Raw genomic sequence first — 24,961 nt, forward strand, 5'->3', positions numbered from 1 at the left:
TCCGTTCGCTATCTGTGAACCATAGAGGGTGTGATGTACAAACACGCTTTTTTCGAACAAAAGGTATGACGTCGTGCAAAACAGAGGACAGCTTCGTACTAAATTCTTCCCATTGACTTACCACCCCTACTGATTCCAACCGGTCTTTGAAAACTTCCGCTAACCTTCTTCGCAAAACATCAAAGTTAGTTCTCCGAAAACAAGGAACCAGTCTTTTGTTATCAACCTTACCCGAGGAAAAGTTACAGTGAAATCTGACGATACGATGATCACTGGAAGAAAACTCTTCCCCCACCGAAACATGTTCAACTAGATCCTCAGAACTAGTAAGAACTAAATCCAAAATAGCAGTACCCCTAGTGGCTTCTGATACATGCTGATACAAAAAATTTTCGAGCACCAACTTAAGAAAGTCTCTTTCATACTGATTTCCAGATGAAAGGTTCTCCCAAACCCATTTGCTCACCAATAAGGTGTAAAGCGAGATGACTCGCTCTGATGGATATATATATTTTATTTCACAATAAGATTCCCATTTCTTTTTGCTTTTAAAACATACCTCCATCCTAATATGTGTACATTCATCTTAACTAAACTCCGCAACTTCTCCAACTCCTAATCCCATCTCGTCTGTAATCACCACAAAATTTGTTAATCGTGACAGTACCCAATTGTCCGGGGAAAATATGTTGTAAAAGTTTGTATGTTTTTTTCTTTTGTTTTTTTGACACAAAATAAAGTGTTCCAGATCTGCCACGAAGCTGGGCGGAAGAGATCTCGGCAACGGGATAAGTCCAGTGGCAAAGTTCTGGCGTTTGTTCGTCCGTTCGCTTGTGCAATGTTAGATCATTCGTGGAAAAAGTGTCTTTTCTCTGATGTGTGTGTGTAGGCTCCATGCAATCCATTATAGTGTTAGTTTTGCTTCGAATGGCTCATTTTACTTCACCTAACATAGATAAGATTCGGCTAATATAGCGTGTACGGAGGACCGGAAGACTCCAAGTCGCTTAACAAATCGGAGCGAATGATTCTTTGGGAATGAAGTCATCAATTACCCAGTTGCATTAACAAATATATATACCATATTGATTAAGTGACTGATAACAAATCGTTTCGATATCCATTTAGTCCACCGATACATAGACAAAAGTGACCAGGTGACCGAAAAGTACATTATTACTAGTTCCAAGTTCTAAGCGAATTTAAGTTAAGTCACAGTTAACGAAGTTTTTCTCTGAGTGTGTGTAGCGGCTCCCAGAGAGCACTGCGACGAGGTGCGGATATTTATTTGTGTGGTTTGTTATGGTTTAAAGTGGTTCTTATATATATATGTATACATATTAAGCCATCGCTTAAACAGAAATGAATTGGTGTGTAAATATGATAAGAATCGATTTGATATACAATCGAATCCCGTTATAACGAACGCCAAGAGAACGGAGGAATCACATCATCATAACCAAATTTCGTTATAAAGGAATTCCACGTTACCTAGCATTGTTCCTGTGTAAACGTATTTGGGGGGGTTAGAAAAGTGTTCGTTAAAACGAGATTTTCACTATAACGGTATTCGTTAAAACGGGATTATTAATTGGGAAATCATGACAATCTAAATGATAGCGACGCGAAGTAGTTATGAAAACAAAATTCAGTCACAAACCCCATTAATGGGTCACACTGGGGTGAGCAAAAATATACCTTAAACGGCGTGACCGAAAAAGCGAAGTAAGCCATTGCATCACTACCTCCTGTTCCATATATCTATGTGGTTTATGCATATAAATCCAACCAGGTACCATTGTTTAAAGGAGTTTATCTTGGAAATGTATTTATTTCATTATAATATAAGAGTGTACTGATTTATATATTCGAAATGATCAGAAAACTGCATTGAAATGAATGAAGAGCAATGAGATCAATACATGAAAATGATAATTAAAAATTGCATACAAAAAACGTAAATTAATTGAATAATCATAAAGCCGTAAAAAATCAAATTATAAATATATTTCTTAAAACATTCACCAATAAGAAATAAAAAAAAAGAAAAATGTGAAAGAAAACTTGTGGAGAATGAATAAACTGAAAGATAAAAAATTAAAAAAAAAACTGAAAAGGTAAGAAATTTAAAAAAAACTGAAAAAGTAAGAAATTTTAAAAAAAAAACTGAAAAAGTAAGAAATTTAAAAAAAAAACTGAAAAAGTAAGAAATTTAAAAAAAAAAACTGAAAAAGTAAGAGATTTAAAAAAAAAACTGAAAAAGTAATAAATTAAAAAACACTAATTAAAGGCAAAAATATTAAGAAATGAACGAATAAACTAAAAAAAACCCGTGTGAATTTATTTATATGATTATAATAATATTATAAAATGAAAAAAATGCAAAGAAATAATGGTTCATGGTAAAAAAAAACAGAAAAGGAATCAAAAAATAACTGTGGAATCAGAAATGAAATGTATAAATATAAAAAAAAATTGGAAGTTAAGAAATTAAAATAGGAAAAAATGCAGAAATAACAAACGCACACACACACACAAAAATGAACTAACTGAGAAAAAGTTTCAGAGATAATAAAAGTAAATTCAAAATAGTTGAAAATTAAAGGAATTGACAAACTGAAGGGGGAAAAAACAAAAAAGAAATCGAAAATTCAATAGTAATTGGAAATTGAATATTGAACAAAAATACGAAACTCAAAATTGAACAGAATTTTCAATTTTTTCATTTTCCATTTTCTAAATTTAAAATGAAACACAAGGATAAGAAATGAAAAATAAAAATAGAAAAACTGAAAAAGAAAAAATATGATAAAATCTGAAAAACATTAAATGAGACACAAAAGTGAAGAAAACTGAGAAAAACCAGAAAAAAAAATGAAAGAAAAAAAAGAAATGAATGAAAAATATGAAACGAAAGAAAAACGCAGAAATCAGAGATCAGAAAATTTGAACTAAGTAGTGAGAAATAAAATATTCAACTAGGGAATGTGAAAAAAAATCAAAGAAAGAAATGAAAAATGAAGAAAAGAAAGAAAAAATCTGAGAAATAAAGAAGTAAAACAAAACCCTAAGCAATAAAGAATAAGAACGTGAGAAAAAAAAATAAGAAATGAAAAAAATGAACCTACAAAATAAGAAATGGAACAATAAAATTGATAAAGGACAATTTAAAGAGGAAGTAATCCAAAACAATTAAAAATAAGGAAATAAACGATAAATGAGGGTTTAATTGAAGAAATGCAACAAAAATAATACAACTCAAAAACAAGGAGCAAATTGTAACAGATCGAAAAACAAAATTTCATGAATGTAATTTACTAAAATAACATGAAATTAAACACATTTTAATTGATTCAACGGACATCAAAATGAATAAAACTGCAAAAAAATATGCCCATACTGTAGTTAAAAACTAAAAATATGAAAATAGTCATAAATCAGGAAAATCGCTGAAATTTTAAGAATTTGAAAAAGGAATCTAAAGACTTCGTTATTGCAATTAAGTCCATAGAAACAGTTTCCCAATGTCTCAACAGGAAAACATGTTTTCGAGTAAACAACTCTTATTAGCAGAGTACACGAAATCATGGGTTTTGTGTATACCAAGATAATTGATGACTTGTCTTGTTTATCCGAATTATCAATCACTGACGCTGATACGAAAATAAAAGAATATTCAGGATCTTTTTATATCTAACTAATAGGAACAATTCATCTTGATAAATGTTCGTCGAAACATTTATATCATCAATTATTATTGAAAAAAATATATTTATGTGTAATATATAATTTCAAAGTATATTTAAGGTATATTTAACAACGTTAAAAACATCATTTCGGAAATAAATGTCGATTTTTATTTATTTTTTATGAAAGCCCTGTTTATTTTGATTCCAAGACAGGCCTTGTTTAGTTTATGACACCTATAATCGAAGTTACGTCCATTTTATTGTTGCGTTTCTACATGCAAGTAATCCGTGAGTAAAGAATTTAAACGTGTTTTAGAAAGAATGCTATTTTTTTAACATTTAATTTGAGTATGAAACATGATTTCTAAAAATCTACTAATTGTATTATTACGAAATTTAAAAATAATATTTTGTTGTTATTTCGTTGTGGTTATGAACCAAAATCTAAGGTGCATCTTATGTATTTGTTTACTTACAGTGTTTTATAGACGACATGAAGGATGGAAGTTCAGATAATTCACGCGTACAGTACCCACGACTTTTAACCGAAATGGCGATATCTTGGTTTCTAAAAGTTTTAGAATGAAGCAGTCCTCACCAAAAATTATGGTTTGTGATTTTCTACCCGACTACGTGAAATTCGTCTCGATGTGCGGTCATTTTCATATTTATTATTGTTCAAACTTCAAAATCTTCAATACGAACCCCTCTTTTTTTAAATCTTATTTATCGCATTGCATTTACCCTAAAAATAAAGTAAGTATAAAAATGAGAGAGTTATGAGTGAAAATGTGTTTGGGGACACTCTAAACATTGAGAAACTGAATTTTTGAAGGTTGCTTGCAGGGGAAAAAACACTCACCGAACGAGTTTCGAACGATAAATACTCCATATGCTACGCGAGTGTGTTTGGATCTACTACTGTTAAAAAATAAATAGTTTTTATTGTATGGAGGTGAAAAAACAAACTTTTTTTTTATTACTCTTCATTTTAATTACTTTATATCCGTGATTGAACGAATATTTATACCATAATTATTTCAAACTATGTGTGTCACAAAGCAGTTTGTAACGACAATTTCATCAATTTAGAAAAAAAATATATGAATTTTCCATCGAACTTATTACATTATTTTATATTATAATTTTGTTTCATTTTGCAATTCCCCAATTTTTATTAATGCTAAAAAAAGAGAAAAATGCGGATGAAACGAAATGCTGTGGTTTTAGCAGAGACGACTCCACCCATAGCCACTTTCCTACACTTGGCGCACACTAAGAGGATTTACGCTATTGGGAGAACCGTCATTTATTGATTATTATCTCTATAAATTTTAACATCAATATAATTGTATAGTAATAATTTGTGAATTCTTTGCACATTATTATATTTACCATTTCAGCTCATGAATGTTGTCTAAGGAATGAAACAAATTTCTGAAATAGTGAAAAATTTCAAAATTTTGTTGTTTTTCTTTGTTTACTCGAGTATTTAAAATCTTTTTTTGAAAAACTCTGGCGAGATGACTTATACTTATATCGCATAACCGTATACTTAAAACAATAATTGCCCATTTCAGTAAAGTTATGATCTTTATATTTAAACATCTTAGCATAATTTGTCAAGAGAAATTTTTCAATGCGTTTCAAATTTATACCTAGGAAATGGTCCCTAAATGTGGTCATTTTCATATAATTGCTCATATCTCGCGAAATAGAGGTCAGATTGGAATGGAAATTGATTCTGTTGGGTTTTCGACTATGCTGATTCGAATGAAGTAAAAATTGATGTATGTTTTAATTCATAAATTTTTTAAAAATATGTATTAATAATCCATAACTCATATTTCTCATGTTTCAAAAAAAGCCAAATTCAAAATGAGTAATAAAATTATGTTTGGTCCCGTTAGAATCTAAAATTAAAATAAAAAGTAATGAGATACCTATATTATTTCAGCAATTATGCTCAAAAACAAGATGTTTCTGTTTAACATAACGACATTAGTTTTTCAATCATTTATATTTCACTAACTGCTTGTTCGAAATTGATGACACTTGGTATTCCTGTATTTCTTGAGATACTAAATCAAAATATGGAAGAAAAAAATGGCGTTGCTTTTGAACTTTCAAAAGTTGGATCGAGTTTTAACATCTAGATGCCCTCTTAAGAAAAAAAGAACTTGATGCACTTAAGGAAGATCTCAAACGAAGAAGAATGGTACGTCTCTTTTTCTTTTATAATAAATAGAACCCAAAATATCGCGACCGTTCGGTTAGAAGTTGTGGGTACTGTATATCAACAGATTTGAGTGTAACTTATTCGTATAATAACTTATGAGTGATTCAATCTTTTAAATTTTGTTTCTTAACCTGCATCATTACTGAATGTATAGTAAAAATTACAAAACATTCCATTCATGTAACATTTTGCAATCGTGTTTCGATTATCATACGAATTTTGCTCAAATTTTGACAGAAAAATGAATTTTTCATAGAAAATGATATAGGTATTCAAAAATGTATTATTGCTTTCACTATTTTGAGTCTCTTTCTATCAAAAAATGTCATTAATGTTCACTCATTAACAATTTCATATAAAAGTGCATTCGAACCTAAATCGGATACCTTTAACATTATAAACATTCTGTTTTACAGAAAAATCAGTATGTACTTTTATATTATTTAAGTATTGAAAATATGCATCAAGAATGGAATTGTTTACCAATTATAGAATAGTTTCGCTTTTATGAACCTCGAATAATCATTTACTAGTGCAGTGGTTTTTAACCACGGGGTGCGGGAAGCATTTTCGGGGGTGCGAGATCGAGAAAGAAATTGTAATAAGCTGATTGAAATGATGCGAAAAAATTCACAATTACGAATCACACCGTAAAACGGAGTAAATAGAGGCAGTGGGGAGAATAGGAACAAAAATTTAAAACATATTTCCCTATTATTATTCACAAAATAATTTTTTTTCTTTGAGTTGGCTTACATCACTGAAAATCGACACGTAGAGTAACTTTAATTCGGTCCTGTTGATAACTGTCGGTATTTTCTTTGCAGTCAATTAGTTTTGCAATTATATTTCAAGTGTAGAATGTTTCAAACTATTAATTAGTGGATAATTGAAGTAATTAATTATATACAAACTAATATTTTAACAAATAGAAAAAAAAACATTATTCTGTGAGTAGTTAAATTGCATTGGAAGTGCGGGATGGAAAAAAGGTTAAGAATGCAAATACAAATACAAGGCTAGACGTACAATAGGCAAAATGCCCAACGAGAACTATTGTACTAAACTAATGTGCATAAAATTTCTGTATTGGACAATAATATTCCAAAAATGGTTATTACCTATTGACATTAAGAACGAACTGGAAATCAAAGTAAATTGGAATATATCTTATTCTGTATACATATATACTGTATATATATAGCATAAAATTCCAAAACCATAATTATTTATTATTATTAACACTAAAATTACGAGCGTTCAGTCTAATCGCTTTTAATAACTTTGATCACCTAATACATCTTTATTTTTTCCAAAATTTGACAACTTCACTCTGTGGCTATTTGTAATTCGTCGAATGGAAACTTTTGGAGCAAAAACGATGATTTTACGCTGTTCCGAATGGTTATTTTTTGAAAAAAAAAACTTCATCTACCGAAAACATTCTTGCCAGATACTGAGGAATTTCCGTATTTTCTACGGATTTCTACCATAAAATGCGAAACTTTGGTGAATCGTGAAAAATTCTGTTTTTTCAGAAATTTCTTTTATTCAAGGATTTCTTTGAATCCCATTATCCTATATCGAGAACAAAATGAAGTCATATTTCATATGTCATTTATTCCAAAGAATAAATATCATGCCACATTTGAACTTCAAATTAATAACAAATCAACAATTGACATAAAAGGTACGATTTGCGCTAAAATAACTTATCGTGGCCTACAGTTCTCTTTAATTAATAAATAAGAGAAAGTTCAAATATTTCACTTATAGGTGGCATTTAAAAACAAAAAAAACTCCACATCTATATATCCATACTTACTTATACGTATCCATACTTAGAATAAGACAACCACAATATCCTTTACGGGCACTGTATAATATTTTATCATATGTATATATTGTTTATAATTTTTGTGATTGTGTTTTTAATTGGATTGCTGTATTTTTTAAATATATGACATCCATATTTATTATGGGAATATTTTTCCTCAGCTACCTCGTTGGACATTTTGCCTCTGTTGTGGTGTTGTATTTGTATTTGTATAAAATTTATTTTATGTGTGCAATGTTCTTAAAAAACGAATCTACAATTCCATAACAATCTTTGCAAAATTTTGTATGTGAGTCAAACATCTCCAACTTAAACGATAGGCTACTTTAAAACTGCCAAAATCGGGCATTTGCCCGATTTTGGCATACTCTATTTTTTAGTCTTTTTTAGTCTCTAATGTTTTACTCTATCGGGCATTTGCCCGATAGAGTAAAAAAAATAACCGTCCATATCAACAATGACTTTTTTATTGCTTAGTTTCTTTACCTTTTTGTTTCTAAACAATGTTTTCTCACATTTTCAATGTTCCCACTATATGACGAAAATCTGGACAGTACCAGGTATTACAGCTAGTTTGATACAGAATGGCAGAATCACATTTGTTTTCTAAAGTTGAAGGAAACTGATTTGAATTTAAAAGATTAAACTCATGAAGAAAAACTTGCCCCTCCCCCTTTTTTTTCTTATGAATATTTTTGAGTACGTCCTAAATAATTTATTTTCGGATTTTTTTATTCATTTGGTTCCAAGGTTGGCATGTATAACCTAGTACCAATCTGTCATTTTGACCACAGTTGGAAATTTCAATGCTTAAGTTTTCAATGCCCGGATTTCAAATACAATGGAATCCCGTTATAACGAACTCCAAGAGACCACAGAAATCACTTCTTTATAACGAAATTTTGCTATAAATGAATCCCAGGTAATTTAAAAATGTACCTATGTAAACCTATCTGGGGGATTAGGAAAGCGGTCGTTAAAACGAGATTCTTTCGCTGTAATGGCATCCGTTAAAACGGGATTCAACTGTATACATAGTATAAATATATTTTTTAGGACACAAAATGATTAATTTTCTCTCCTAAAAACAAATTCTCACTAATGGTATCGTAATCTTATTAAAATCACGATTAAATATTTATATTCTTATCATTTGTTTTGTTACTAATGAAAGACGAATAGTTGAAAAAAGTATATATATATATCAATAATTCATGATGTATAATCGCTGGCATAAAACCCATTATTTCATGGTACCGCTACTTTTTATTTTATCCATGAAAAGCATCAAGATTGGTTATTTTTACCTCATTATCATTTTAGATTGGGGAAAAAAATCTTCCATCAAAGATCTTAATCAAAAGGAATCGAAATTGTAAAAACATAATGAAAAGGGATACAAGAAGAAAATTAAAACCCATTAAAACTGTTTTTTTTATTCTCAAATCAATCTATTATAAGATTCTAATGTCTGATGTTATTTCGTGAAACTTTTTGAGGTAAACGCAGCGTTTATTTATTTATTTTTCTAATGAACGGTATAGAATTAGAACTTTTTTTTTAATACAGGGTGTCCTGTAAGTGCTAATTTGAGCCTTTATGCTATCAACTGTCCGTAGTTAGAGGTCTGGTTTCATATTTAAAAAAAAAATTCTCAGAAGGCGTTCAGAAATTACCCTGTACCAGTTTTTAGAGTGAGAATACAGTGTGTCACAAAATAAAATATCTGAATTTTTTATATGGCCCTCTTGTCCTCTAACTTCCATTTGGGAAGTTGTTTTCCTGTATCTTCTGGGCCAACAGAAAAAAATAGATAGTTCTAAGTACAATATTCGCTGAGATATTTGAATTCGGAAATCAGAGGAAACATATGAAAGATCAGCGAAAAATAACGGACACCTTATCCTTTCACTCATTTGCGCTGTCCTTTCCCAATTTTTCACCCATTTTTGAATTTGCATATCTCAGCTATTATAGTAGCTAAAACATAGGGTCTTATGTTTACATAGGAGGAACGCCTGTATCGGTGGGGGGATATGATCAAATTGTTCAAAATTGTCAGTGGGATGGATGGGATGGACAATAAGTTATTATTACACCGGCAATCAACTTTTTCGACAAGGGAACACCAGTATGGTTGAGTTAAGGGAAAATTCTAGGTTGAGGTACCACAGGGAATTTTTCCGAATAGGGTTGTTAATGAATGGAATAGCTTACCCCCCGGAGGTAGTAATTTCTAACACAACTGACATGTTTAAAAAGAAATACGATAAACATGTTCCGATAAACCGAGAAGCTATCCATACTTAAAATAAGAAAATTTAAATATTTTTAAAGGGCATTGTATAATATTTTATCATGTATTTGTACAGTTTCTACCTTTTGCAATTGCATTTTCAATTGTCGGTTGCTGTATTTTAGAAATATGTGGCATCCATACTTGTTATGGGCATCTTTTTCCTCAGCCATCTCGTTTGGTATTTCGCCTGTTGTGGTCTTGTATTTGTACCTCTTTTGTAGGAATCAGGAAAGGTAGGGCAACAGCTTTCTAACAGAGGATGATGTCACACTCCGCTATCCCGATTGCGGATAGTGACATAATCCTCGGATAATTCGTCATCTTGTGGCAGTGTTAGCAGTTCGAAGCTTTAGCCTGAGTTAGATCCGACCGTCCATTTACAGTCCTGTTAAGTGCACACGAGCTCCTAGGAAAGATTGAGATATTCGTTGCCTTTTTAGTCTAGGGTGTTCACCCGGAAAGTGAAAGGACGTGGGTTCGATTCAACGCAATGACAATTGAATTTTCTCTCTTGTATATCTTCACATCTGTGCCAACTGTTAAAGTCCTTCATAACAGCTTTCTAATTGGAAGTTAGAAGACACTAGGACAGTTTAAAAATATCGTTGTTGTTTTTGTTTAGTGGAACACTGTATTTTTCAATCTCAAAACTGATTCCGGATAAGTTTTTAATACCTTTTGAGCTTATATTTGTATTTTGAAATCATATCCATGCGACGCACGGTTGATGAGATAATGGCCGCATTAGCACTTACAGGACACCCAGTATATTAGATATAAGTTTTGAAAATTTTCAATGCGTTGAGCTGCACATCAATGAGTTCATCGCAACCATTCAGTCACTTTTCGCAGATTAGCAACGTAAGTAGCTGCACCTGCTGAACATGATGTACGCATTGTACAGAACATGCTGTACACATTGGTACACATTGTATAGAACATGCTGTACACATTGGTGCACATTGTATAGAACATGCTGTACACATTGGTACACATTGTATAGAACATGCTGTACATGTACACATTGTGTAGAACATGCTGTACACATTGGTACACATTGTGTAGAACATGCTGTACACATTGGTACACATTGTATAGAACATGCTGTACACATTGTATAGAACGTGCTGTACACATTGTATAGAACGTGCTGTACACATTGTATAGAACGTGCTGTACACATTGTATAGAACGTGCTGTACACATTGTACAGAACGTGCTGTACACATTGTACAGAACGTGCTGTACACATTGTGCAGTCCAGTGCAGTGATGGGCGAACTTTTTTAGGAGCGTACCATAAAGAAAGCCAAAAAAAATGATAGTTTGGTGGGCCGGACGTATTCGAAAATCGATTCATATTTTTAATTTTTAGTCTTCGAAATTACATAATTATATATATATATATACTAGGGGGGGCTCTGCCCCCCTGCCGCCTTTGGCGGCCAACCCCCCCCCCCCCCCACTTCTCTCCCGGACATATCTTGTTTAATTCGTCCCACTTCATCAGCGTGCTATGGAAAAGGGGAAAAGGACGTGTGAAAGCACCAGCCTACTGAAGAAGCGAATTTTAATGAAAATAATAATAAAGCAACAAAAAACAAATGAGATTCATCAAGTATCCCCAGAAAACTTCCCCATGGGGGTCCCCAGATTCAATTCGCTGAATTTCAGTGGGGCCCCACACTGGATATATCTTGGGCTACCGATGTGTTGCAAATTTTACAATGTTAAACCACAAAAATCAATGAGATACATTCAGGGGCACCGAATTACAACCTGCCAACATTTCCATGAAGCCCTGACCTGCAAGCTTGTCGGACACCCCCCTGTGAGAATTTTTCATTTTTATCAATTTTACAACGAATAAAATCCAGGGCCCCACATACAGTAGCGGGGACACAATACGCAGATTTTTAGTGGGGCCCCAGACTGGCTATATCTCGGGTTTCGGCTGTGGCAAATTCTACAACAGAAAAGAATGAGATTCATCCAGGGCCCCCAAAATCAAACCTGTAAACATGGGGCCCCCCGACTTGGAAGCTTGTCGGTCATCCCCCGGTGCGAGTGCCATGAAAAATTTTCATTTGTATTCGTTTTACCAACGAATAAAATCCAGGGCCCCCAACAAATTACCCGGGACACCAATTCGCATACTTTTGGTGGGGCCTCAGACTGGCTTTATCTCGGGCTTCGGCTGTTGCAAATTCTACAACAGAAAAGAATGAGATTCATCCAGGGCCCCCAAAACGAAACCTGTAAACATAGGGCCCCCGACTTGGAAGCTTGTCGGTCATCCCCCGGAGCGAGTGCCATGAAAAATTTTCATTTTTATTCGTTTTACCAACGAATAAAATCCAGGGCCCCCAACCAATTACCCGGGACACCAATTCGCATACTTTTGGTGGGGCCCCAGACTGGCTTTATCTCGGGCTTCGGCTGTTGCAAATTCTACAACAGAAAAGAATGAGATTCATCCAGGGCCCGCAAAACGAAACCTGTAAACATAGGGCCCCCGACTTGGAAGCTTGTCGGTCATCCCCCGGAGCGAGTGCCATGAAAAATTTCCATTTGTATTCGTTTTACCAACGAATAAAATCCAGGGCCCCCAACCAATTACCCGGGACACCAATTCGCATACTTTTGGTGGGGCCCCAGACTGGCTTTATCTCGGTCTTCCGCTGTTGCGAATTCTACTACAGAAAAGAATGAGATTCGTCCAGGGCCCCAAAATGAAACCTGTAAACATAGGGCCCCCGACTTGGAAGCTTGTCGGTCATCCCCCGGAGCGAGTGCCATGAAAAATTTTCATTTGTATTCGTTTTACCAACGAATAAAATCCAGGGCCCCCAACAAATTACCCGGGACACCAATTCGCATACTTTTGGTGGGGCCCCAGACTGGCTTTATCTCGGGCTTCGGCTGTTGCAAATTCTACAACAGAAAAGAATGAGATTCATCCAGGGCCCCCAAAACGAAACCTGTAAACATAGGGCCCCCGACTTGGAAGCTTGTCGGTCATCCCCCGGAGCGAGTGCCATGAAAAATTTTCATTTGTATTCGTTTTACCAACGAATAAAATCCAGGGCCCCCAACAAATTACCCGGGACACCAATTCACATACTTTTGGTGGGGCCCCAGACTGGCTTTATCTCGGGCTTCGGCTGTTGCAAATTCTACAACAGAAAAGAATGAGATTCATCCAGGGCCCCCAAAACGAAACCTGTAAACATAGGGCCCCCGACTTGGAAGCTTGTCGGTCATCCCCCGGAGCGAGTGCCATGAAAAATTTTCATTTGTATTCGTTTTACCAACGAATAAAATCCAGGGCCCCCAACAAATTACCCGGGACACCAATTCGCATACTTTTGGTGGGGCCCCAGACTGGCTTTATCTCGGGCTTCGGCTGTTGCAAATTCTACAACAGAAAAGAATGAGATTCATCCAGGGCCCCCAAAACGAAACCTGTAAACATAGGGCCCCCGACTTGGAAGCTTGTCGGTCATCCCCCGGAGCGAGTGCCATGAAAAATTTTCATTTGTATTCGTTTTACCAACGAATAAAATCCAGGGCCCCCAACAAATTACCCGGGACACCAATTCGCATACTTTTGGTGGGGCCCCAGACTGGCTTTATCTCGGGCTTCGGCTGTTGCAAATTCTACAACAGAAAAGAATGAGATTCATCCAGGGCCCCCAAAACGAAACCTGTAAACATAGGGCCCCCGACTTGGAAGCTTGTCGGTCATCCCCCGGAGCGAGTGCCATGAAAAATTTTCATTTGTATTCGTTTTACCAACGAATAAAATCCAGGGCCCCCAACAAATTACCCGGGACACCAATTCGCATACTTTTGGTGGGGCCCCAGACTGGCTTTATCTCGGGCTTCGGCTGTTGCAAATTCTACAACAGAAAAGAATGAGATTCATCCAGGGCCCCCAAAACGAAACCTGTAAACATAGGGCCCCCGACTTGGAAGCTTGTCGGTCATCCCCCGGAGCGAGTGCCATGAAAAATTTTCATTTGTATTCGTTTTACCAACGAATAAAATCCAGGGCCCCCAACAAATTACCCGGGACACCAATTCACATACTTTTGGTGGGGCCCCAGACTGGCTTTATCTCGGGCTTCGGCTGTTGCAAATTCTACAACAGAAAAGAATGAGATTCATCCAGGGCCCCCAAAACGAAACCTGTAAACATAGGGCCCCCGACTTGGAAGCTTGTCGGTCATCCCCCGGAGCGAGTGCCATGAAAAATTTTCATTTGTATTCGTTTTACCAACGAATAAAATCCAGGGCCCCCAACAAATTACCCGGGACACCAATTCGCATACTTTTGGTGGGGCCCCAGACTGGCTTTATCTCGGGCTTCGGCTGTTGCAAATTCTACAACAGAAAAGAATGAGATTCATCCAGGGCCCCCAAAACGAAACCTGTAAACATAGGGCCCCCGACTTGGAAGCTTGTCGGTCATCCCCCGGAGCGAGTGCCATGAAAAATTTTCATTTGTATTCGTTTTACCAACGAATAAAATCCAGGGCCCCCAACAAATTACCCGGGACACCAATTCGCATACTTTTGGTGGGGCCCCAGACTGGCTTTATCTCGGGCTTCGGCTGTTGCAAATTCTACAACAGAAAAGAATGAGATTCATCCAGGGCCCCCAAAACGAAACCTGTAAACATAGGGCCCCCGACTTGGAAGCTTGTCGGTCATCCCCCGGAGCGAGTGCCATGAAAAATTTTCATTTGTATTCGTTTTACCAACGAATAAAATCCAGGGCCCCCAACAAATTACCCGGGACACCAATTCGCATACTTTTGGTGGGGCCCCAGACTGGCTTTATCTCGGGCTTCGGCTGTTGCAAATTCTACAACAGAAAAGAATGAGATTCATCCAGGGCCCCCAAAACGAAACCTGTAAACATAGGGCCCCCGACTTGGAAGCTTGTCGGTCATCCCCCGGAGCGAGTGCCATGAAAAATTTTCATTTGTATTCGTTTTACCAACGAATAAAATCCAGGGCCCCCAACAAATTACCCGGGACACCAATTCGCATACTTTTGGTGGGGCCCCAGACTGGCTTTATCTCGGGCTTCGGCTGTTGCAAATTCTACAACAGAAAAGAATGAGATTCATCCAGGGCCCCCAAAACGAAACCTGTAAACATAGGGCCCCCGACTTGGAAGCTTGTCGGTCATCCCCCGGAGCGAGTGCCATGAAAAATTTTCATTTGTATTCGTTTTACCAACGAATAAAATCCAGGGCCCCCAACAAATTACCCGGGACACCAATTCGCATACTTTTGGTGGGGCCCCAGACTGGCTTTATCTCGGGCTTCGGCTGTTGCAAATTCTACAACAGAAAAGAATGAGATTCATCCAGGGCCCCCAAAACGAAACCTGTAAACATAGGGCCCCCGACTTGGAAGCTTGTCGGTCATCCCCCGGAGCGAGTGCCATGAAAAATTTTCATTTGTATTCGTTTTACCAACGAATAAAATCCAGGGCCCCCAACAAATTACCCGGGACACCAATTCGCATACTTTTGGTGGGGCCCCAGACTGGCTTTATCTCGGGCTTCGGCTGTTGCAAATTCTACAACAGAAAAGAATGAGATTCATCCAGGGCCCCCAAAACGAAACCTGTAAACATAGGGCCCCCGACTTGGAAGCTTGTCGGTCATCCCCCGGAGCGAGTACCATGAAAAATTTTCATTTGTATTCGTTTTACCAACGAATAAAATCCAGGGCCCCCAACAAATTACCCGGGACACCAATTCGCATACTTTTGGTGGGGCCCCAGACTGGCTTTATCTCGGGCTTCGGCTGTTGCAAATTCTACAACAGAAAAGAATGAGATTCATCCAGGGCCCCCAAAACGAAACCTGTAAACATAGGGCCCCCGACTTGGAAGCTTGTCGGTCATCCCCCGGAGCGAGTGCCATGAAAAATTTTCATTTGTATTCGTTTTACCAACGAATAAAATCCAGGGCCCCCAACAAATTACCCGGGACACCAATTCGCATACTTTTGGTGGGGCCCCAGACTGGCTTTATCTCGGGCTTCGGCTGTTGCAAATTCTACAACAGAAAAGAATGAGATTCATCCAGGGCCCCCAAAACGAAACCTGTAAACATAGGGCCCCCGACTTGGAAGCTTGTCGGTCATCCCCCGGAGCGAGTGCCATGAAAAATTTTCATTTGTATTCGTTTTACCAACGAATAAAATCCAGGGCCCCCAACAAATTACCCGGGACACCAATTCGCATACTTTTGGTGGGGCCCCAGACTGGCTTTATCTCGGGCTTCGGCTGTTGCAAATTCTACAACAGAAAAGAATGAGATTCATCCAGGGCCCCCAAAACGAAACCTGTAAACATAGGGCCCCCGACTTGGAAGCTTGTCGGTCATCCCCCGGAGCGAGTGCCATGAAAAATTTTCATTTGTATTCGTTTTACCAACGAATAAAATCCAGGGCCCCCAACAAATTACCCGGGACACCAATTCGCATACTTTTGGTGGGGCCCCAGACTGGCTTTATCTCGGGCTTCGGCTGTTGCAAATTCTACAACAGAAAAGAATGAGATTCATCCAGGGCCCCCAAAACGAAACCTGTAAACATAGGGCCCCCGACTTGGAAGCTTGTCGGTCATCCCCCGGAGCGAGTGCCATGAAAAATTTTCATTTGTATTCGTTTTACCAACGAATAAAATCCAGGGCCCCCAACAAATTACCCGGGACACCAATTCGCATACTTTTGGTGGGGCCCCAGACTGGCTTTATCTCGGGCTTCGGCTGTTGCAAATTCTACAACAGAAAAGAATGAGATTCATCCAGGGCCCCCAAAACGAAACCTGTAAACATAGGGCCCCCGACTTGGAAGCTTGTCGGTCATCCCCCGGAGCGAGTGCCATGAAAAATTTTCATTTGTATTCGTTTTACCAACGAATAAAATCCAGGGCCCCCAACAAATTACCCGGGACACCAATTCGCATACTTTTGGTGGGGCCCCAGACTGGCTTTATCTCGGGCTTCGGCTGTTGCAAATTCTACAACAGAAAAGAATGAGATTCATCCAGGGCCCCCAAAACGAAACCTGTAAACATAGGGCCCCCGACTTGGAAGCTTGTCGGTCATCCCCCGGAGCGAGTGCCATGAAAAATTTTCATTTGTATTCGTTTTACCAACGAATAAAATCCAGGGCCCCCAACAAATTACCCGGGACACCAATTCGCATACTTTTGGTGGGGCCCCAGACTGGCTTTATCTCGGGCTTCGGCTGTTGCAAATTCTACAACAGAAAAGAATGAGATTCATCCAGGGCCCCCAAAACGAAACCTGTAAACATAGGGCCCCCGACTTGGAAGCTTGTCGGTCATCCCCCGGAGCGAGTGCCATGAAAAATTTTCATTTGTATTCGTTTTACCAACGAATAAAATCCAGGGCCCCCAACAAATTACCCGGGACACCAATTCGCATACTTTTGGTGGGGCCCCAGACTGGCTTTATCTCGGGCTTCGGCTGTTGCAAATTCTACAACAGAAAAGAATGAGATTCATCCAGGGCCCCCAAAACGAAACCTGTAAACATAGGGCCCCCGACTTGGAAGCTTGTCGGTCATCCCCCGGAGCGAGTGCCATGAAAAATTTTCATTTGTATTCGTTTTACCAACGAATAAAATCCAGGGCCCCCAACAAATTACCCGGGACACCAATTCGCATACTTTTGGTGGGGCCCCAGACTGGCTTTATCTCGGGCTTCGGCTGTTGCAAATTCTACAACAGAAAAGAATGAGATTCATCCAGGGCCCCCAAAACGAAACCTGTAAACATAGGGCCCCCGACTTGGAAGCTTGTCGGTCATCCCCCGGAGCGAGTACCATGAAAAATTTTCATTTGTATTCGTTTTACCAACGAATAAAATCCAGGGCCCCCAACAAATTACCCGGGACACCAATTCGCATACTTTTGGTGGGGCCCCAGACTGGCTTTATCTCGGGCTTCGGCTGTTGCAAATTCTACAACAGAAAAGAATGAGATTCATCCAGGGCCCCCAAAACGAAACCTGTAAACATAGGGCCCCCGACTTGGAAGCTTGTCGGTCATCCCCCGGAGCGAGTGCCATGAAAAATTTTCATTTGTATTCGTTTTACCAACGAATAAAATCCAGGGCCCCCAACAAATTACCCGGGACACCAATTCGCATACTTTTGGTGGGGCCCCAGACTGGCTTTATCTCGGGCTTCGGCTGTTGCAAATTCTACAACAGAAAAGAATGAGATTCATCCAGGGCCCCCAAAACGAAACCTGTAAACATAGGGCCCCCGACTTGGAAGCTTGTCGGTCATCCCCCGGAGCGAGTGCCATGAAAAATTTTCATTTGTATTCGTTTTACCAACGAATAAAATCCAGGGCCCCCAACAAATTACCCGGGACACCAATTCGCATACTTTTGGTGGGGCCCCAGACTGGCTTTATCTCGGGCTTCGGCTGTTGCAAATTCTACAACAGAAAAGAATGAGATTCATCCAGGGCCCCCAAAACGAAACCTGTAAACATAGGGCCCCCGACATGGAAGCTTGTCGGTCATCCCCCGGAGCGAGTGCCATGAAAAATTTTCATTTGTATTCGTTTTACCAACGAATAAAATCCAGGGCCCCCAACAAATTACCCGGGACACCAATTCGCATACTTTTGGTGGGGCCCCAGACTGGCTTTATCTCGGGCTTCGGCAGTTGCAAATTCTACAACAGAAAAGAATGAGTTTCATCCAGGGCCCCCAAAACGAAACCTGTAAACATAGGGCCCCCGACTTGGAAGCTTGTCGGTCATCCCCCGGAGCGAGTGCCATGAAAAATTTTCATTTGTATTCGTTTTACCAACGAATAAAATCCAGGGCCCCCAACCAATTACCCGGGACACCAATTCGCATACTTTTGGTGGGGCCCCAGACTGGCTTTATCTCGGGCTTCGGCTGTTGCGAATTCTACAACAGAAAACAATGAGATCCATCACGGGCCCCTGGAAATGAAAACTTTTTACTTATACGTGAAATCTTCCCCGGGTACCCCGACCCTGTGTTGGGAGCACTGCTGTTGTGTGTGTATATTACACATATATATATACCTCTCGGCATGGACCTCCCCCCCCCCCACAAAGGAAGGGCTGACAGGGGCCACAACGATTCTTTTCACTTTTTGATTTTTCACGCTATAAATTAATCACAGGGGGGCCCCTGAAAAGCTGGTTTGGGGGCTCGAAATCTAAATTCCAGCCTAAGGGCTCTGCTGTAGGATGTAGGAGCCTCTTGGTACATGCACATAACATGGTCCCGATGGGTCAAATGGGTCCCGATATGTGAATATCGACCCAATATCGATATATGATATCATATCGATATATGAATGTGAATATCGATATATCAATCGAACCCACTTCCGTAACAGACTTCCGTCACTCGGTTGCTTAGCAACAGGCCCTTTTCGAGTTTGTTTGTGATTTTATATTATAGAATAGAAATAGATATATATATATATATAATCAAAATTGCTGCACCCGTTAATAGCAGATTATTCCTAGTTTGTTTTTTTTCCCAAGTTTTCTATCAAACCTGCGCATTCGCACATTATACAGCTGCTTCAAGGCGCTTTATGCAGTGGTTGCGCTGACTGCCGGCATAGGAAAGTCGTAATCAACTCCAACCGGTTTCCTGTGGTTTTGCAACACCAAATTACAAATGTGAGTCGATCTCTCATTAAAAAAACAAAACAAAAATTTCTCCAACGAAGACAGTCAGGCCTAAAACTTTCAAATTCCACGCATGACACTCCATACAGGCAAAATGAACTGCGGAAATATTCACTTTCAAATTCGGAAAACAGATGCCAACACATCTGGAACGCATGTGATAAGCATTCCTTCAAAAACGATCGCAGCGATCGTCACAACCAGTGTTTACCATTACGCATCTGGACACGGGACTAACGAATTAAAATTCAATTTTACTTCTCCAAATTTCGTTGAAGAGTGAAAATGCTCCTTAAAATTTAATTTAAATTTACTCAAAATTGTATAGGAAATATTTTTTTTCGTAGTTATGTCTCACTGATTAAAAGGAAACAAAAAAAACATCTTGTAAAAATACTCCTTAAGATTTTGGGGAGAAGTGAGGTTACTCTACAAAATATATTTTCGGATAACACTGGCCACGTCACAACATACACACGGCACATTCCGATGTGCACCAATTGGAAGTTCGACATAGACAATTTTGCAAAATGCATGTGCGGTTTATTAGTAGTAGTAGCCTGTGGATGCTACAACAAAGGTTGATTGCACGCTTAAGGTCAGCTAAATTTAAATCAGTGGCGACGCGTGTTGAACACCGTGTACGAGCCGTGTGGAATGCGAAGCCACCCACGTGATTTGAGACAGCGTATACAGCAGTTCAATCTTTAACACCTCAAATGCTCTTTGGCGAGAGATCGAATACCATTTTGACACGTGCAGAGCCAAAAATGGTGTTCACATTGAGCTTTATCAATCCCAAATAAACTTGATAGATATTACCGTCTTCAATAAAACTTTAACTTATAAGTAGTCGTGTGTAGTTTCTTCCCTCATAAGCCGTTCCTCTTGAATACCTTTAGCTGGGACAACTTGTATAATGCACCAACTAAAGAAAATATTAAAGTCAGCTCTGACTTTTAAACTGCTACGATCATCTTCAGCATTGTAATCATTCACAAGCAAAAAAGATAAGAATCTTTGAATGATGATATTGTAACAGATATAATCCACACTACGCGTGTTATTTCTAGATCTTTCGCGCTAGAAAGTAAAACAATGACTCCCGTTGAAGTTTTCTGAAACCATTTCTGTTTCTTTGTATAAGAAGATCGAGTAGTAAGTGAGAAAATTTGACAAACGACTACGAAATGTCTCTTCTCCTGATAACAACGGTGTATCCATTCTCAAAAGTGACTTTTGTTCAAAAGTAGAATTGGTGTTAGAATTAGACAAAGACAAAAGAATAAAACAAAAAAGCAGTTCAACCTGAGACGATATGTTTCTGGGAAACAGGGTGAAGGTTATTCTGTAGTTTTATGTACGGAGTTGTTCTCCTTCCGGATGTAACGTTAACGTGAAAATTAAGTAGCGCAGTTACAGAAGAAGTGTATTGTTATTACATTCCCCTAGTAACGTCTACTGCGCTTCAATACTGTGTGCTCATTGTCTCATAGTTATCCGAAAGATTCAATGTTTCACAACTTCTTCACAAAACAAAGAGAAGGATTATGCTGGTGACGTTATCGAGATACTCGGATGAAACAGGTACTACCAAATTTCATAATATTTGTCTCATTCATAGTTGGAATTGGCAAAACGCAGTTCGTCCTGGCCTAGAGAATGTCGCACGGTGTGGAAAAGACCTTATCTTTAGAAAGATATAGACTTGGTTGAAAGGATGCAACGAAGAACCACTTGAGTTCTATCGGGTGGTATGTATGCAAGGCTTGAGGTATGAAGAGAGACAATGTAACGATGAACCTCTCCACGAATTATACAAGGTACAATTTCCTGGATACCAAGCGAAGATGAATTTTGGAAAGGAAATGTGCGCATTCCTCAGTGGGAATCGAATCGTCAACGTCTCACTCTCCGGGCGTGTGCTCTACCATTAACAACAGAGACAAACATTTTGTTCCCATACGATTAACTAGACTGCGCTAATGCAGCCTCAGATGGCAACATTCGGAATATGGACTGGATCTTCGTTTCTGCGAGTAAGTAATTAAAACAGTAAGATGACGACATGCAATGCAACGATGAATTTCTCCGCCAAATATGCAAACTGGAGAGGGGGGGGGGGGCAAATATCATCATGAGCTGTTGCTGACAAGGAAAGAGTCCCAAGGCGATGTTTCAAAAGTTTTGTTTTTTTAATTAACACTAATTCTCTTTGGAATACGGATAATAATAAAGCAAACTAAAAACCAATTGTCATGGGTCACTCAAAAAAAATGATGTAAATATTTACATTTTAAACGCCAATAGATGCCAAGAATGAATTTGAAAATTCCGCAACTCTAGAGTATTATAGAGTAACGTCATTAAAAAAAACACAATCAGGTACGGAACAAACAAAGAAGTAATAACTAGTTGCTAGAACATAGAAACCGGAGGAAAGAAGAGAAAAGAAAGTGAAAAAACGTTGTTTACACGTATCGCCAAGAACAGCGAGAGGCGATGAGTAGCCGATTGTTTCATTTTTAATAATTTTTTGTGGGTTTTCCATTCCGCTGCTTTTTTTTATGTAAGTCTGGGTGAAATGAATGATGTTTTTTTAGGACGATAGCTTGGGCACCCTTTCTTTGTGAGTAGGCTGAGATTTCTCTACAAAAGTTTGATAAATGTCTATTTATAAAACTTGGAAAATGCTACCAATAGGGTCATCGTTTTTGATGTTTTATAAAAGTACTTTTGTCAAACTTTTATAATGTAATCCCGACTTTAGGAGGTTGTCCACATTGGTGAATCTCGTTCAGCGTATTAAAACAAAATGTCTATCCCCCTGTAATTTAATGGTAGACCTCTCATCCGGACAGTGATAGGAAACCGCTTTGGTGGTCGAGTGGCCAGAGTGACGGACTCGCATCGCACTACACATAACAAGCCTTGCGCTGAAACAGACTTCGCGTAAGGGTCACAAAACATGCACGCGCAGCTTCCTGCAGGTCCTTCTCCGAGTGGCGGGCCATGATCTGGTTCGGAGAAGAAGGGCCGGTGTTTCAATCCCCACACAGGAAGGTGAATTTTCTTTCAGAAATTAATATCTGCTTGGTATGCATGAAATATGAAAAACTGGCGGGATTAAAATTGAGAAGTTATCCATACTTTATTGAATGACGACCTCATTTTCAGATGGACAGTTTATAAGTTCAGTTTTTTATCTTTATTCCGATTTATTGCTATTGGTTTGCTGTATGGCAACCATATTTTTATGGGTTTGCTTTCTTTATATATTTTTTAATATTTATTTTTATTATTTTTCTTCATTTTTCTTAACTTTTAGAGCTCTTTTACGAAGCTGGGCTTGAAGAGATCTTAGCAACGGGAGAAGTCCGGTGGGAGATTTCTGGTTTTCATTCATTCACATCGGGTGGTTTGTCTGTTGTGGCTTTTAGTTTTGTACTGTGTCACTCAGCATCAACCACTAGTGAGTTAACTATCAGCAACGTGTTTCACGCAAGCTGAAGTGCGTTGAGGCTAATTAAACTTTTACAACCTGGGTGCACAACCTCCGTCCCATGGGCCTAATCAGGCTCACCAAGGGGGATTTTATTCGGCCCGCTAAAGATGTTCCGGTAAAAAATGCACCAGTATTAAAAGACTGAACATAAATCCTTTCATAAAAATTGGTAAATCTAGGGCTGCACAGCTGTCCAGCCTGACCCAGTGTCCTTTGGTGATTATTTGCTTTCAGAATACCCTCCTAGACCAACGGACGCTGTTGTTGTTGTCAGCTTACTTTGACCAACGTCGGGCCAGACTTATTGGAAGATCACGGAGAAAGGCGGCTCATTTGACTAGGTGTGGAGGCTAAGAGGCTCTGATCGTGTTCTTCAGACCAGCATCGTGTTCTTCAGGTTCCAACACATGGCGATCATTTCCAATAGTGGTTCGGCCTCACTACACATCCATAACCAATCATGGAGCATATTGGGTTAGGCTGGACACGAGTGTAGCCTCGGCTAAGCATGAAACATTTTTTTTTTTTTTTTTTCATTTTGCAGAACTGGGCTTTACAGTGGCGAGTGATGAGACTTATAACTTACACATTTTGTTTGTTAGTACATATAATAGTAATAATAATAACGTGATCTTCACGCATTCCCAAGGGATCAAGATGTTACAGAAAAAGAGATAAATTAGTATTATAGAGACGATTAGAGATAAATCATCTTGGTAAATTTGATAAATACTGAAAACATTATGACCTTTACCGATGGTTATGCATAACAACCGATTTGATAAATACTTGAAATGTGTCGCCTTTATCTGTGATTATGTATAATACCCTAATACCATTGGTGAATTTGATAGATATGAAAAAAAAAAATCCATACATCATATACTATGATTTATCATGTTTACCGACGATGCGATGCTTGATTATTATTCATAACCACCGGTAAATGTAATAAATTTAGTAAAATTTATAAAACTCACCAAAATAGTCAGCGATTAAGCATAATAACCGGTTTATTATGTATAATAACTGGATATATCACACACACACACGCATTTAGCATAATACATTCACTGTATTGTATACGTATAAGATTTTCCTGAAGCTTTATCACCAACGATTCCGGTGCCGACTGTGATGAATGTGGGAAACGTGTAAAGTATCCATCGTGTGAAACAAACTCTTATATTGTATCATAGAAATCTATTGTTCCTAAAATGTCAAGTAAAAGTATATCTTCATTTTGACAGAGTGATATAGTTCATTCTTTACTTTCCTATCTTTGCCTTTTTTTCTCTGAAGTTTCAGGTGGAAACAATTCACTTGTTGTTCAACAAAGAAACGGGGAACAAAGATAATTGTCTTTTTTTCAGCCCAAAAGTACTGTGTTGTGTTTCCTCACTAATGGAAATGTCACAAAGAATCACGAGTTTTGAAAGAGAATTTTTCTTATATATATCAATCGAAATAACATTTTTTTTTTTTGCAAAATTATTAATAGCCCTTATAATTCCAGTGTTTCAATTATTTTCTATGACATCCACAAGTATTGTTTTTTCTGTACTAGAGTGCAGAAATTAATTAAAGTCCAGATAATCGGGGTGCCTACAGGGGCCTCCTAAGACTATCATGAGACCTCGGGCAAAGT

This window comes from Pholcus phalangioides, unplaced genomic scaffold (assembly GCF_987345545.1).
Source record: "Pholcus phalangioides strain wild (caught in Gottingen) unplaced genomic scaffold, Ppha-v1.0 ptg000018l_1, whole genome shotgun sequence".
In the NCBI taxonomy this organism is placed as follows: domain Eukaryota; kingdom Metazoa; phylum Arthropoda; class Arachnida; order Araneae; family Pholcidae; genus Pholcus; species Pholcus phalangioides.